Raw genomic sequence first — 16060 nt, forward strand, 5'->3', positions numbered from 1 at the left:
GTTAGAACATTGATTAGTAAATTATTTTTCCTTATTTCCTTTTCTGCTTTCATGATTTTATCTAATTTCTTGATCAGCTTTTCATTCATAGGAAAATGCTGGCTTTTGCTTCTGTTTTCTACAGTGGGAATTATAGGAAAGGCCCAAAGAATGCTTAATCCTTTTTCATTAAGAACCAATATTTTGAAAGTTCATTGCAGTGCATGACTGCATCCCTGAAGAAAGAAATTTATATTAGGATTTTATTATTCTTTCTGATAAGTAATATCTAAAGCTTATTCTTTCAGCTGTGATGTTTTTGCTGGATATAGGAAGCCAAATGCTTTTTATTTTAAGAGCAAGTTCTTTTAGATGCTTTTCCTTGGGTGGAAAAAATGTGCACCAAGATGTTGGTTGATGCATCAGCTATAAACCCTCATTTCTACATCAGCCTGCTGATGTCATTTTATGGCACTGTAAGTAGATAGCTCTCTTTTAATTTTAAAATGCCAATTAGAATAAGCAAGCTTTCATGATCATTTCCTTTATTTTTCAGTTAACCATGTTTTAGTTATTGTGGAAAGTGAATGGAAACTGTCAAGAATAAGTGAACTGTGCTGGTTCTAAGGCAGTTTGGTCTTTCAGGCAGGTAAATAATGCAGACAGAAGCACACTACCTTTCAGAAATTTGAATAAGGAGATTTTGCATGTATTCATGTTATTCCATATCTGAAAGCTAAAAATATGTATATTTCAGTTGCAATTTATTTATGAAAACGAATTTAACAGAAAAGGTCAAAGTCTTGTTAGGTGCCAAATATGCCATAGGAATACATAGCTACATTAATTTTTCATCATTTTTTCATGAAATCAATGAAATCAATGGAAGAATCACATAGTTTGGATACCCCAAAGGAAAGAAAAAGGCCCCTAACCTCTGCTTTAAAGTGCTACTGCTATGATTCATCCAAAGCCTAGAAAGGCCAATTAAACTTAGTTTAATCTTGGTTAAAAACTGTCACAGTATTTCAGTAAATGTGCAGTCTGGTGAGACCAGTGGCTACAATTTTTACTCACTAGGGCACAAGCCATAATGCAACACTTCCTCTCTATATTTACATGTGTGTGTGTGGACCTGTCTGGTTTACTCACTTTGATTAAATGTACTTGTGTATGAAGGACAGCATAGCCTAGAACAGAACAGAATATTTCAGGTCCAAGGAACCTACAAATCTCACCTTGTCCCACTGCCTTAGCACTTGAGGGCTGTGCAGGCATTAAAGCACATTCTTAAGGGCACTGTCGAGATACATCTTGAGCACCTGGAACCTTGGTGCATTGGCCTGTTCTCGTGTCTTACCACTCTCTTGGTAAAGAAATGCTTTCCAGTCTCCATGTCTGAGCCCTTCCCACACAGCTTGTGTAATTTCCATGTGTTCTGTCACTGGATCTCAGGGAGAAAACCTCAGCACCTCCTCTCCACATTTTCTGATTCAGGAAGCCTCGTAGAGCAACAAGATCTCCCTCAGTTTCCTTATCTTCAAATTAGACCAAACCAGAGTGAGTGAGTGAGTGAGTGAGTGAGTGAGTGAGTGAGTGAGTGAGTGAGTGAGTGAGTGAGTGAGTGAGTGAGTGAGTGAATGAGTGAATGAATGAATGAATGAATGAATGAATGAATGAATGAATGAATGAATGAATGAATGAAAAAAGCCACTGGAAATATTAAAAGAACACATCACAGGAATATTTTCAAAAGCAGACTTCTTTTATAAATCATTTTTTGCATGCTTCTTCCTCTATGAATTAATGCAAATGATACTTCTGTGCACTATTAAATTTTTTTTTCTTCTCCTAAGAGCAGCATGTAATAGCATCAGGAATAATGGATTGTAGGGCATTAGTAGCACTATATTTACATTATGCCTGGGTGAATGATAAATGGTTGCATTGTAATAATTTAACATTTTATTTAATTTTTCTTGATCCATTCATAATTGTCTTTCTGTTATTATATTAACATTATAAGTTAGTCTTAATAGACTAACTTACCACTTTTCTTCCTTATGAGAAATGGACTGAGTTCACATGGTTTGTTGCTGCAATCCATTCATATCAGCCAGGCTAACAAAAATAATAAAACGGTATATCTTTAGCCCAGGCTTTAATTTGGCAGGAAAATTCTAATATGGGCACAGGCTTAGGACTCATCAGTAGGAGAAAAAAGAGAACAAAACATCAAAAAAAGTCAATACACTTTTCTGCATCTACAAAATACGGTAGATATCCTTCCGGGAACAAGATGCATAGATTCTGGGCTTGTGAAGGGGAAGAGATGCTCATAATTTCTCTGTTTGGAAGAAAATGATTTAATGCATAATGTGGTTTAAAGCATAACCTCTAGTGGGTTATGTTGTGGTCACCGGTTTCAACAGCTGTTCTCTGAGGAGCTTTTCCTACCACAGAGCTGTTGATAAGAATATTCCCCTTATGTTGCCCCAAATATTTAACCTCTAAAGTACAAGACTATTAAATAGATATCATTTGAAAGGTAGGCAATATTACAATTCGGAGACTAATCCTTATCAAATAGCAAAAATTGTTTACATAACTTAAATCATAAGAAATAAACAGTGATTTTTATTTTAATGTTAAGTAAAGAAGTAGGAACTATTTATTAAAGTTTTTACTATCAATTCACTTAGTTTCATAAACATGGTATGTAACTGAAAGACCAGAATTGCAGCTGGTATTATTGGAGACTTGGTGGAAGTTTCCTGAGAGACTGAGAAAACAAGCAACTCCCAAGACTTCAAATGTACTTCTCCTCAGCTACCAGGCAACTTATCTGCTAAGAATGAAATGCCAAGTATTAAACAAACATACCATTGAAACTATGGATTTATGATACCTCCAGTCTTGCACTTACTCCTGAGATCCATTACATGCGATGCTACTTGGTCTCCTGGTCAAGATGTAACTTCCAGAGTTATTTAGCAAAGGAGCCCAAGAAAAATGAAAATTTCCCTTCAGCCTGCTTCACTCTGTTGGATACAGATACATTGCTCCTGTGGAGGTGGATGTTCTGGCCAAGAAACGTTGATCTTTTCACATATTAGACCATCTTGTCAGTGCTGATCTGTTCTTGTACCTCCACATGCTTATTACCACTTTGCAGACTGTGTACCAGACTGCATGTTGGTTTTCTTGATTCCTCCTAGTTGTGTACTGTTTTTTTAGCTTTACATTTTTTACAAAGTTATATAAAAGAGGCAAACAATAAAAAATATTTTACTTTCTAGCTGAAATTGGGTAATCTTGCTATTTATCTGTGTGCAAATCAAGCACAAAGATTTGCGTTTATCCTTCAAATCAATCAGGTCTGTAGCAACTAGTATGTGAGGCAAAATTTGCTGTTTTGAGACAAACTCAAGACCTCTCAATTTCCAGTGTCATCTTTCCCATTTCCAAGCTTTTTGTAGGTAAATCATCCACTTGAAATGAATAAGGAATTCAATGTCAGAAACACTAAAGGTAGCCTTATAAGAATAAGCAGAGTGTTTTGGGGACAGGCTGTTTCAGTTAACAGATCGGTTATAAAATTAATAAAAATTATTTAGATCCAGAACCAAACCAGCTCCTTCAATTTAAAAAGGATTCAGTACACTTATATTATCAAACTTTTCTCTCTGTCAGGGAGCACAGCTTTGAAAATATTTTATAGGTTTATATTGTTTTTCAGACCATCTGCATTTCATCATGTACACATAACCATAAGCCAAAGTATATGGGCAGGGAGATGGCTGTTCTTTCACCTCATACAGCAATCTCTATGAAATTCAATTATCTACTCCCCTCTTTAATAGACTAAAAAGTATTTAACATAACTACCCTGAATATAAGATGAGGGACACTGGTTCCTCCAATTCCCCTCAAAAGAAATAATCTGGCTTCACCTTCCTGTCACAGCAGAGCACGTGGTGTTTAAGATAAGCTGTTCTACTCAAGACCTGCAGTTTAGCTCTGTACTGGTGAAGCAGCTCCCTGCAGACAGATGTCAAATGTTGTGTTCTTTAGGTGGGCACACAGACCTGAAGCTTTTGCTTGTCCCCAGTTTTTCTCATCTCTTTCCCATGTGGGTATTCTTGTGAGTGACGTGTGGGAAAGGAACAGGGTTTAGCCATTTGGGGGAAGGCCGTCCAGAAGCTTGTTTAGAACAGTGACTCTGATTAGGCTGCTCAACTTCGTGACAGTTCTGACTGCATGGTCAGTGCTACTGCAAGGCCAGTCTGTCATGCACAATGAGGCTCTGCGCAGGGCCAGCAAGCCTCGGCACAGCCACATCACACAAAAGGCACCCTCTGTGCTGTCCTTCTGAAGAGAAAGGTGGCATCCTTCTGTCAATCTCAGGATTCCAAGTCAGAATCTGACACAATGGGACAATAGTTTAACCCAGAAAATAAAAAGGGAAAGTCTGAACAACACCAGTTTGGAATGACAACTGTAGGACCATTATCAATGTGATGTTTAAGGCATTGTTAAAAAATGATAGGTTGTATAGGGATTGTTGCAATAAGTTTGTGAAGAACCAGCATAATAAGACAAAACCCATGTATATCTAGAATATTAAACATCTGCATAATGAATTATTAGATACTTTTTGAAAAGTGTGCAATGTGTAAAGAATACTTTATGCGCTAAAATAACGTGATACGAAGAGATGGTTTGGAAAGAATTTAGTACTTAAAATAATTGTGCATATATTCACTTTTTGATTTCTATTTTTTCATTCCAAAGTTAGTTAGTCACAATATCCAAGGCTGATCAAATCATGAAATGTAAGTTGTTCCTTAACCAAAAATGTCTGGGAGTTGATTTGTTGATTTCAGATTCACTTGTGCAAGTTCAGTTTCAGTTAAAAAAATACCGCAAGAATATATTCAAATTTAGTTGAACTACGAAGAAAAAACTCAGGAGTGTACCTTAAAAACATACATTGGCTATGCTATCATTACATTCTTTTTAGTATTGCTGACTGATAAAAGGGCTAAATCTTCTGTTTTCTCAATATTCGAGTTGTTTAAAGCTGAGCTTTTTGGCCACATTTTGGAACTGAAATATGCTAAAGTTTCATTTAAGCAAGAAAAATCTCAAATTATAATATCTCCCAGAGATCAGTGTGGTCAGATATAATAATTCTCTTTTCCTAGTTTAAGTAATTTATGAACTAATATTTTTTTTACATTAATTAACATCAGGTCATTCCTGTAATAATTTTGCTATGCTTAGCTGAATGTTTTTATCAATTTTAATGAAGAAACTGTCAATTTTGAAAGAGGTTAAAATAAATTATTGCAAAAATATTTTTCACACTTTTAGGAGCAGGCGGTAATCTTGGTTAACCAGAAGGCATTGCCAAAAGTCCTAGTTACTCCATAATATATGAGGACTGATTACAATTTTTTAAATGAAGTTGATATGAAAGGCTTCTAAAAAGAAAAGAAGCCGGTAAATATTGTCTCCTTTTAACTTCTTCCTCATTATTAAAAAAAAAAGAGGCTTTTTTAAAATTATCTTCTTCCTTAAAAAGGATCATATAAATAAAATAAATAAAATAAATCAGCATGACAGAAATTTTCTTTTGACAAAGTTGGCTACTCATTCCTGTACACGTCTCTCAATACTACACACCAACATCTATTTATACGGCACTACAATGGTCCATTTATTATTTCTCTATATTAAGTGGGGTTATTTTAGCCATAGTAACAGGGGTTTTTCAGCCACAGGTCATAATGGTGGGTCACTCTTTCCAGACTGCTGACACTTGTCCTTTCTGAAGTCTTTCACACCTGCCTAGCTCAGGGACAGCAGTCAGAATTGGCACCAGGTTTCTCTTTTAGTGCCTGGTGGGGATGTGGCTGTGTGTGTGTGTGCAGCTCTTTTGGTGGGAAGAGTGTGCTGGGAGCAGTGCTGCCAGCCTCTGGTGCTGAGCCCTGGGCATGCACACACACCAAACCCAGCAGGGATGATGAGGTTAGTGGGAGAAAGAGCTGACAAAACCCAAACTTTTGCTATTGGACTGGCATATGGATTAACAATAAAAACCAGCATCTCCAAACAGCAAGCATAGAAAAAGATGTGTATTTTGGAGTTAGGACTGATGTGGGGAAAGACCATCATGTCTGTTCACAGTACCTGGTGTGACAGGACACACTATGAGCAAGGGCCTCTCTCCCTTGGGCAGATGGCAATGCCCAGGTGCTGGACAGGCAGGTGAGGGTGGCATCTGTGTCCAGACCAGCCATGGGGGAGTCCTTGCTTGGCAGAACTGCAGGTTGGCAGAAAAGCCACCATCATCCTATTGGGTGTCCATATGGGAACAGCTTGAGTCATTAGTCAGAGGGCACAGCGTGTTGCTAATTACTGTGGTAAAAAGAGACCCTGGTTCACTGTTTAAAAATAGGAGGCTAACTTTTCTTCTTCAGCAGTGACTCTTTTGGTAGATTAATTAATGAAATGGATGAACCAAGTGATGACGAAACCTAGGTACTTGAAAAGCTTCGCTGAGTATTATTTTCAGTCCCTTGGCTATTATATTGTTCTTCTTTCAAACTCTGTAAATCAGTGATAAATGTGTGAGTAAAAGCCCTGAGTAGCTTTATCACCTCAGTATCTCTAAAAATTAGTTACCTGTGATAAAGTGATTTTTCTTACTCTCCATTACAAACGGTTTTTTAGTTTCTAAGAATTTTTTGCATAACCACAAGTCTTACTTCCTCCTTTCCAAAATAGCAGCCTGGAAACTGTTGATATTCTACTGACCAGGAAAACATTTTAATGTTTAGATTTTTCTTTTCCAGTGAACAAATTAAAAAGGTCCTATTGCAATTTGGATTACATCTTACATTCTTTATCTGAGCCTTAGCTGCTCAGATGCTGCTGCTTAAATGCAGAAATTATGTAGCTCTTTTACTTAAACTAGAATGATTTTATTTTTCATTTTATCATTGAAGTATTGAGTGGGCAGAAACATATGTTAGTATGAACATTTTATACCAAAATCAAGCAAGTTAATGAGATTTAACTGTGAAGTACCATGTCTTATATAATAGGACTGAAGAAACATTTGCTGATCATTAGGGGACAAAATACTTTTGTGATGTAAACTGCTGAGATCAATTTATTGCAATGACAAGAAAGGCCAGCTGATGAGAGAGCATAGAAAGCTCTCATGCCAAGGGTAAAGAAAGGAAAATAAATGCACCTTTGATGAAAGAAGGCTGATAAAAGGGGAAGGAAATGCCTCATTTAGAATAGAAATATAATGAATAATATTTTCAAAAACTTCTCAAGCTTTCAGTGTAAATATTTGGAATTTGTAAAATTAGTTTTAGTAATGTAATTTCACATGGTTTTCATCACCCCTGAGTTCCAGTCACTTTACCTGCATAGCAGCAGTACTTAGGAAATCTTCCTGCTGAAATTTTTTATTGTTAAAAATACATTTATTGTGAGATTTCAGATGAATTTGAAATGCTTCCAGACAGCTGAGAGTCTCAGATTTTATTGATTTATTTTTCCATAGGAACCTATTTTTCCAAGAATCCTATAAATTATTTCAATTTCTCTTTAATGTGTACCATAAGAATGTACTTTGGTCCCTTCCAGTGACTGTGGGCTTTCTGAGGAGTTTTAGTTCTGAAACCTAGCATTCAGTTGTAGCAAGAGGGTTTGTGGAGCTGAGCCTTTCATTTTTGCATATGCTTAGTGAACATAATAGCATTCATTCATGACACTGTGTCTTCGTCCTAACATATGAACTATCTTTTAAAAATACTTTTATAACAGCAATATATTAACTTTTCTTGCTTAGCAGCATTGCTTGCTTCCCTAAGTCTTTGCTGGGTTCTCAGATGGTAGATCCCAGTAGTACATTCATGCCTATTAATAATTCTAATCAATTTTAGTAGGGAATGTTTGGTAGAGAAAAAAAACCCTAGATAATACAAAAGAACCTTCAGAATAGGCTGATCATCTACTGCTTTTCTGAGAGTTGGGCAATAACACGATATTTTTGTGTGAACTGAAGTATAGACTTGTTATATTTATAATAACCATAGAGCAAATTGAGCAAAAATCTTTACTTCTTTAAATCTTCTCAGCCGGTTTGTGGTCTGTTTATGGTAAATCTGATATGAAGCAGACAGAGAAAAGATATTTTCTGAGGATGTCGTACTTGAATGACAGAACGTCCTTGCCTTACAAACACAGAATGATGCTCACAGGAATCACAAGATCAATTAAAAATTACTTTATATTAGTAGGACGTCTGTTTAGCGAGGTTCTCCAAGCCTTTGAGTCTGTAAGGCTCACTTTTCAATGGAGTATGCAGTCTTTAATTATTGATTAATTCTTTGCTGAGCCTCTGAGGAATCATACTTGTGTAATGTGATGATGTCCCATATGTCTGACATCCTGCTGCAAAGGAAGAGGGAGAAAGAAACAGTAATTAACTATTATTAGTGTTAGTGGAGGTGCTAACATGATTTAGGCAGTGACCATGCTGCAATACAAATATCTCTGTAGCTCACAAAATCATAGAATGGATTGGTCTGGAAGGGATCTTAACATTCATCTGGTTCCAAACCCCCATCCATCATGGGGGAGGATGTCACCCACTAGACCTTGTTGCTCAGGGCCCCATCCAGCCAAGGGACACTGCTTGCCACCAGGCTCCCTCCAATCCAGCAAGCCAACTCCTCTCATAGAGAACAGCCCAACCTTCAAATCCAGTTTGGAGATGAGGGTGTCATGTGGGATCATGCTGAAGGCCTTGCAGAAGTCCAAGTAGATGACATCTGTCAATTTGTTTAGCCCCTGCCTGCTAGAAGACCACCAGGTTGGTCAGAGAAAACTTGCTTTTACTGAAGCCACGTGTCAGACCTCCTCGTCTTGCATGAACCTGAACATTTCTGGCCTGAGGATTTGCCCTGTGTTCTTAGCAGGCTACTGGTCTGTAGTTCCCTGGGTCTTCCTTTCTACCTTTAAAAAATTTTGGTTATGTTTCCCTTCATGTTTTTTTTTTTTTTTTAAATTTCTGCTTTTGTGGACATTAGAAAATTTGAAAGTGGATAATGAAGACATACAAAATCAAAAATTCCAAAATAAAAACCATAAGAATACTGTCTTATTAGTTGACTGATAAACCCTGTTATAAGCTCAGTGTAGCAGTATTTTCTAATAAAAACTATCAAAATGATGACTTTTTCAACCTGCACTAAATATTAATTTATTTGCATTGTTAAAAATTATACAGGTAATATCCAAAGCTTCATTAAATGTCTGAGTTAAAAAGAATAAATAAAGAATTCTAGCACTAATTTTCATAATATTGATTTGCCTTAAATTTTCCTGGACAAAATAACAGTTATAATAGAATAATAAGAACTTTAGCATCAAGTATTGTGTGACTAAATAAATTTTTCCTGTCTAATTCTGCTGATCTCAGGGCATCAGTTAAGCAAGTGGTCTAATTGTACAACCCAAGAGGGATCAAAAAAATGCATTATAACATTTTAACATGTCAGAAGCCTCAGAGTGTGGAAAGTCAGCATCAGCAGCATAAATTCTTACACACTTTTGACACTTAAAATGACAAGGAGAAAATGATGGCACAAGACTTATTATTTTTTTCATAAATCCATCACTTTGAAAATCAAAAATGTGAATTATCCTTCGGAGTTATTTCCTAATAAAAGCTTTTTTTTTCCTTCAGGTGCTAACTGAATTCTCCTAAATTTGTCCTTTTTTCTCTCAGTGGATGTGACTTTAGATGTTTTGCTAGAAGAATATTTTTTTTAATGAAAGTTAGTTCATTGCACAGATGACCAAATATTTTCCAAAGATCAGTGTTTAATCTCTTATTAATGAAAATTAATATTCCAGCATAATTAATTTTTCATTTTTTAAGTGATTCCAAATACTCTCTCTTCAGTGTTTGTCAAGAAGGGGAAAAGAAATATCTCAGCTTGAAGAGGAAGCAATCAATCTCTCTTAAACTGAATTTGACTACCTTTTGCTTTCTAAAATGTACCATAATTTTATCTCTTCTTGCAAAGTTTAACTGTCTCTCTGAGCTTGACTCTGAGTAATTTCCACTCTATGACTCAAAGTGTCACTTCTGAGAGATCTTGTATCTATTAAAATACTGCTTCTGCAGAGAGATCTAACTGTGCTAGGACAAAGTTCCTTATTAAGACAAAAATGTGAAGGAAAAAACAAGGACAAGGGCATTTTCAGTGTTTAAAACTTTTTCCCTGTTAGTATTTCTGAGAAAATAGCAAATGTCTTCCAAGGCATCTAGTTCCTGTTGCTTTTTAAAACTAGGCTCTAGCTATGAAAATCCTTATAATTGAGGATATGACACTTACAAATTGTCACTCTAAAGCATCCTCCTACAACACTTCAGTAAAAGTCTTGGGGTCACTCACTACTCCTGGAAACTATTTTTTGTTTTTGTCACCACTCATTATGGCACTTCATGATATGGCTGTGGCTGCTGCTTCCTCCTGCTGCTTCAGAGCTTAATCTGATTTTCATTCCACTGTGACCCTTCTGCTTTTATTTTTTTTTGATTAGTTTTAACCTCCTTAGGCTTTAGCTTTCCTCTTTCCACTTGGAAACAAATAAAACCTATCACATACTTGAAATAGATTTTGTTTGTGCAAAAGAGAAAAACAGCATGTATAAAGATACGTGACTAAAGATAGCAGTGTCTTTTGATCTCTTTTTATAAAAGATAGAACTAAAATGGTCTTTCAGAGCCACTCCAAGACACAAGCTAATTTTCTAAATGTATGATATTAGTTTGGCAAATTGCTCTTTACAGCAAAGATTGGACAGCCTTCTGTAGCAGTGATTTTAAATGCCCCACTTTGAAGGGAGTCTTACCCTTCAAAGGCCAAGGCAAAATGATTACCTCAAACAACTGACCATTTTTCTAGTTACTCAGATAAATAATTGTGAATAATTCTGAATGTTTTTTATCATTTACTAAATGAACCACAAGAAAAAAACATGCAAATTTAGCTTCAGTATTAGCGTCACATGAAAATATTACTTTGGTAACTGAAATCAGTGCAAAACCAAAGACAACATTGTGAAGTGGGTATTCAGAACAATGCTGCCTAATTAACATTCTGCATATTTGCAAAGATAACACATAATTAGGCTACTTTGCATGAAAAAAAGCAAGTCACATGGTGGTTTATCAAAACAATAAAATGAATATTTACTTAGCAACATTGAACTGTATGACAAATTCTATTCTCATAAGACTTGTGAGGAAGAGCACTCCTAAAAAAACACTGTTCACTGCTACAAGTTTCTCAGTTCTGGGAAATTCTGATTATGCTGTATAACATTGGGGGTTTATTTTGTGACTTATTTCTGCTAAAACCAAAGATGTCTGCCTGCAGAAAGACCACTTCAAATAGACATGCAGAATTGGTCCACACAGGAAAACAGGACTTTTTATCAAACAGTCAATCAAAAACCAACCAACCAAGCCAACAAACCTCCCTTCCTGCCCCTCCAAACCAAAACAAAGCCCAGGAAAAATCAGTTGAGAACACATTTATAAAAAAGTTACTTCATAGTAGAACTCCTACAACAAATGCTCACCCTTCAGTGAAACAGTAAAGGTGGATGAAAATGGGCCCCATGGCTGAGTGCAAAAGGACACAAAGATGGTCACATCCATAAAACGCAGAAAAGAAAAGCAGAGCCACACTGCTCAAAGACAGCTTGGTAGGCGTGTAGTTGCCCTTCTTCTGCCACCCTTACACGGTACACTATGCTGTCTCCAGAAACTGCTCCAACCTGCCTTCTGGAGCTTACTTTATAATGAAAACAGCAGGAAAAATATTGGTTTTGGACATTTACTTTGGTGTAAATTTGATTGCTTGACAATTGAATTTTATTCTACTGCTGACTCATTATCAAATTCTAACCCTTTTAATGGGTTCTAACCCTTTTAATGGAATCTACTGCTTCTTATTTCTATCTATCTGTCTATCTATCTATCTATCCATCTATCTATCTATCTATCTATCTATCTATCTATCTATCTATCTATCTATCTATCTATAATCTATTTGTCTATCTATAAAGCAGTAAATTACATCAGGTCTTCTCAGAACAGATGCACATTGCTAGTTCAGCTGTACTGGCTCTATACAGAAGAATTTGAATCAATGAACTCTTTGAACTCTTTTCTGCCTTTCTTGGCAAAAAAAGAGTAATTGTACTTTTTAGTATATTGTAGTGGAGACTAGTGCAGGTCACAATGTAGTATTTATTAAATAGGCTGCAGTGCTGCACTAAATCACCACTTGCAGAATAGCAGAAATAGTTTTCTGTATTTTTAAATATGGTTTCTGTTTAAATACTTCCCTTTTCTTTCAAACACTTGTTCACCAATGTCTAATAGGCATCGCCACAGCTCAGCATTAAATTGTTCATTTGTTTTGACTTTAAATAGGAAGACACATTACTTAAGTACATTCACTGCAGCATATAATGAAATATTTATATTTATTTTGCAAGTTTAATGTGCAGTTTAAGTTAAGCTATCAATTAAATCCCTAATATTCTATGATATGACTTTAGAAGTCTGAATATTCATCAGTATAAGCACACTTCAGGCAAAGAATTAACACATTCAGAGGCTAACTCTACTAAATAAAGGGAACACATTGATATTTTATTTTATTACCCACCTTCTTTAGCCCAGTCTTTTGCAGAATTTTGAGAGGAGCAATGAGAAAATAGTACAGAGAAGAATACAGAGACACAATATTCTTGTGTCCACTAAGATAGCAGTGAAGTCAGGACTCCTATATATCTCATGCACTCTAGATTTAATGTTCTTTTTCTTCCAAAGAATCTCTCAGTAACTGAGAGTCCAAATGAAGCCAATTAAAGAGACCCCACCTGGAGTAGTGCATCCAGCTCTGGGGTTCCCAGCATGGGAGCCCTGTTGAATGAGTCCAGAAGAGGCAACCAAGATGATCAGAGGGATGGAGCACCTCTCCTCTGATGAGAGAATTGGAATTGTTCAGCCTGGAGAAGACCAGGCTTTGGGATGGCTCCATTGCAGCCTCCCAGCACCTGAAGGGAGCAAAAAAGAAAGGACAAGGGGGAATGGATTCAAACTGAAAGAAGGTGGGCTGAGATTCCATATTAGGAAGAAATTCTTTACAGTGAGGATGGTGAGGACAGGAAAAATTGTGGATGCCCCACCTCTGAAAACTTTCAAGGGAAGGTTTGATGTGATTTTGAGCAACCTGGTGTAGTGAAGGATGTCCCTGCCCATGGCAGGGGAGTTGGAACTAGATGATCTTTAAGATCTCTTCCAACCCAAACCATTGATTCTATGAAATGTGAATAGAATCTTGATTCTATGATTCTATGAAATGTATTTTAACAATTCTCTTTGCCAAATTCCGTATCAAAACCAACAAAGTAGAAGAAAAAACAACCCTGAATGGATCTGTTCTTTTACTTTCTGCCATGGAAAATGTACAATGACTTTCACATGCTCTATAGGACCGATAGGAGTCTGGGAAACTGACGTAACACTGCATTACATAATTGTTAACTGTGCTCCCCCAAAACCTATTGAAAAATCGGCATTATAGAAATGGATTACTAGAACCTGAATTACAGACTTGAATTTGCAGTAAAAATGTGGAAGTAATGCTATTATATACAAAAATACATAAATTTCTGTTGTGGCAAATGGGCTTGCTGAGTTTTGCCTGTTTTGAGTGAGAATTTGAGTAAAGATGGAGCCAGAGACTGGAATATCTTAGTTTGAATTGTTTATGTAATAAACCTCAACTAATAAAATATTTCTAAAGCATTTTTAAAGCAGATAATAGGTAGGTATTAGGCAGCAACATTTAAAATTGTATTTTGACACTCTCTTTTGGTTGTTGATTTCGAAACCCTTACTTTTGAAAAGCCTTCCCTTGCTGTACTCTGTATTTTAAAAATAAACCCCAGAAGTTCAAAATTTATTTCTTTCATGCAAGAAAAAACATGCAAGAAAAAACATTTTCTTTAATTTCCTTTTTCCCTAATCATAAGCAAATCAAAGATTTTTTTTTCCCTAGAACATTGAACCAAAGAGATAATACCACATAATATTCAATTTTTTTTTTTTAAGAATTAAAACTGAGTAAAATGGTTTTTATTTCTAATAAACCTTCTAAAGGAAAAATGTGACATGGATATGACTGTGCCCTATTCCTTCCTTGTGATTCATCTGTTTAAATCTTACTTTATGAAATTCATAATCTTCTTAAAAGTCTAGAAGAGTAGTCCTTCTCAAATTAGAAGAAAATATGGAGGATTTAATTATGATTAATGAAGTCATGTTTACCAAAAAATTTATTTCTTGTTCCACAGCTCAGAATAATCTATACACAATGAATGAGTGCAGCTCCTTCACAAAATGCCAGACTTTAAGGCTCTGACTGAGAGGTTTCAGTTTCACACACTGTATGCTTCTGCAAAAATCTGGACTCCATTTTACTCTGTGAAGGTGACATATTAGATTAATCTGGTCCTTAAACCATCTTAAACAGATCACACAGGATGATCAGAACCTTCCTAACAGCAAATTATTACCAATTGGCTCTTCACTGCTAGTCCATATAGTCACTGTCACAGTTGTATCCATAAAGTTGTTTAGTTTACACCTCATCACATGTAACTATTAAATATCTTTTGGAACAGTGAAGGTTTTCTCAGTTTTTCAGCCAAGGAGTTGAATTACAAGCAGAATAAGTGGCTCAGCCTCTACTAGGAGGTAAACCAGTCTTGGTGTAATTTCTGTCACTAAGATAACAGACAAGTTAAAAATCTCTCTGCACTTGACCCACAGAGCATAAATCAGACAATTCAGAATTTCCTCACTCATTAGGGAAATATTAGAACACCTTAGTATAGATGAAAATCTGAACTCAAAAACAAAGGAAAAGGGGAAACCCATTTTTTTCTAGAACTCCTGAGCCACAGCACTTTAGCCATTGCTCATTACTTAATCTGAATTAGAGCTAAAAAGGAAGCAAGATTTTAACAAAATCCTCTCAGGAATGCCATTAAGAACAAACAAAAGGAAGCAATTAATTATTTCCTCCTTGAGGCAGTAGACAGTTTACTGACTTTTTTCAGTCTTTAGCAGAGACAGCAATACCTAAAAGTAGGCATTGGTCTCAGAGGTTCATTGGCAAACAAACACTTTTATCTGTTTTTTCAAATGGGAAAATTGGCCCACAAGTTTTGACATGAGTGGGGCATTGAACTCAGCTGGTTTTCAGGTGCTTACCAAGCTGCTCTTTCACTCCCTCTCCTCCTCAGGACAAAGTTAGAAAATGCAATGAAAAGACTTGTGGGTTGAGATATTGACCCAAGATTGCTTATGAATTGCTGCCACAGGCAAAATAGACTTCATTTGTGTAAAATTATTTTAATTTATTTCTAATTAGTAACAGACCAGGATAACAAGTAACAAGAACAAAATTTACTCGTAAGCTTGTACTGTGTAGAAGATTCATCTTAATGCTGAACAGTCTTGTATGAAAAACTAGAACAAGAGAAATCTAGATTAACTCAATATAACCAATGGCCTATTTTACAGGTTTTCAGTTAGCTGACATTTATGTAGTTTGTGAATGTAAATTTTCACTGTATGCTCTACTTAACAGACATCTGTTCAGGTGTGCAGGATTTCAGTGTCATAATGCTCACTTAGTATTTCAGACTACATGAATGTTAACTTCTCAAAGAAGTTAACATTAAGAAACACCTTTAAGAAACACCTTTAAATAAACACGTCAACCACTTGTTTCAAGAGTACTGAAGATTTATCTTCAGAGGAAAGGTTTATTTCCCAGAGTAATGCAGGCTTGACAGAATTTGCAGCATATGTGCAGAACCTGGACAGATTGCTGTAATACTGCACAGCAATCAAACTTTTTGCAGTTGTGACAGAAATTATTCCTTTGCCAGCAAG

The sequence above is a fragment of the Serinus canaria genome, chromosome Z (assembly GCF_022539315.1).
Source record: "Serinus canaria isolate serCan28SL12 chromosome Z, serCan2020, whole genome shotgun sequence".
NCBI lineage: Eukaryota > Metazoa > Chordata > Aves > Passeriformes > Fringillidae > Serinus > Serinus canaria.